Source organism: Hylobates moloch, unplaced genomic scaffold (assembly GCF_009828535.3).
Source record: "Hylobates moloch isolate HMO894 unplaced genomic scaffold, HMol_V3 SCAFFOLD_22, whole genome shotgun sequence".
In the NCBI taxonomy this organism is placed as follows: domain Eukaryota; kingdom Metazoa; phylum Chordata; class Mammalia; order Primates; family Hylobatidae; genus Hylobates; species Hylobates moloch.
Window position 1 is genome coordinate 48051750 of NW_026652297.1, and position 1957 is coordinate 48053706.

Here is a 1957-nt window from a genome sequence, read left to right on the forward strand (position 1 = left end):
GTCTGGTACTGAACGTTTTTTGGTTGGTAGGCTATTAATTATTGCTTCAATTTCAGAGTCTGTTATTGGTCTATTCAGAGATTCAACTTCTTCCTGGTTTAGCCTTGGGAGGGTGTATGTGTCCAGGAATTTATCCATTTCTTCTAGATTTTCTAGTTTATTTGCATATAGGTGTTTATAGTATTCTCTGATGATAGTTTGTATTTTTGTGGGATCAGTTATGATATCCCATTTATCATTTTTTTGCATCTATTTGATTCTTCTTTGTTTTCTTCTTTATTAGTCTTGCTAGTGGTCTATCAATTTTGTTGATCTTTTCAAAAAACCAGCTCCTGGATTCATTGATTTTTTGAAGGTTTTTTCGTGTCTCTATATCCTTCAGTTCTGCTCTGATCTTTGTTATTTCTTGCCGTCTGCTAGCTTTTGAATGTGTTTGCTCTTGCTTCTCTATTTCTTTACATTGTGATGTTACGGTGTCCATTTTTGATCTTTCCTGCTTTGTGTTGTGGGCATTTAGTGCTATAAATTTCCCTACACACTGCTTTGAATGTGTCCCAGAGATTCTGGTATGTTGTGTCCTTGTTCTCGCTGGTTTCAAAGAACATCTTTATTTCTGCCTTCATTTCGTTATGTACCCAGTAGTCATTCAGGAGCAGGTTGTTTAGTTTCCATTTATAATTTCTATTCTTTTCCATTTGCTGAGGAGTGCTTTGCTTCCAACTATATGGTCAATTTTGGAATAAGTGCGATGTGTTGCTGAGAAGAATGTATAATCTGTTAATTTGGGGTGGAGAGTTCTGTAGCTGTTTATTAGGTCCGCTTGGTGCAGAGGTGAGTTCAATTCCTGGATATCCTTGTTAAGTTTTGGTCCCATTGATGTGTCTAATGTTGACAGTGGGGTGTTAAAGTCTCCCATTATTATTGTGTTGGAGTCTAAGTCTCTTTGTAGGTCTCTAAGGACTTGCTTTATGAATCTGGGTGCTCCTGTATTGGGTGCATATGTAGTTAAGATAGTTAGTTCTTCTTGTTGAATTGATCCCTTGACCATTATGTAATGGCCTTCTTTTTTTTTTTATTATACTTTAGGTTTTAGGGTACATGTGCACAATGTGCAGGTTTGTTACATATGTATCCATGTGCCATGTTGATTTCCTGCACCCATTAGCTCGTCTGTAATGGCCTTCTTTGTCTCTTTTGATCTTTGTTGGTTTAAAATCTGTTTTATCAGAGACTACGATTGCAACACCTGCTTTTTTTTTTTTTCCATTTGCTTGGTAGATCTTCCTCCATCCCTTTATTTTGAGCCTATGTGTGTCTCTGCTCATGAGATGGGTCTCCTGAATACAGCAGACTGATGGGTCTTGACTCTTTATCCAGTTTGCCAGTCTGTGTCTTTTAATTGGAGCATTTAGCCCATTTACATTTAAGGTTAATATTGTTATGTGTGAATTTGATCCCGTCATTATGATGTTAACTGGTTATTTTGCTCATTAGTTGATGCAGTTTCTTCTAGCATTGATGTACTTTCCAATTTGGCATGTTTTTGCAGTGGCTGGTACCAGTTGTTCCTTTCCATATTTAGCACTTCCTTCAGGAGCTCTTGCAGGGCAGGCCTGTTGGTGACAAAATCTCTCAGCCTTTGCTTGTCTGTAAAGTATTTTATTTCTCCTTCACTTATGAAGCTTAGTTTAGCTGGATATGAAATTCTGGGTTGAAAATTCTCTTCTTTAAGAATGTTGAATATTGGCTCCCACTCTCTTCTGGCTTGTGGAGTTTCTGTGGAGAGATCAGCTGTTAGTCTTGTGGGCTTCCCTTTGTGGGTAACTTGGCCTTTCTCTCTGGCTGTCCTTAAAATTTTTTCCTTCATTTCAACTTTGGTGAATCTGTCAATTATGTGTCTTGGAGTTGCTCTTCTCGAGGAGTATCCTTGTGGTGTTCTCTGTATTTCCTGAATTTG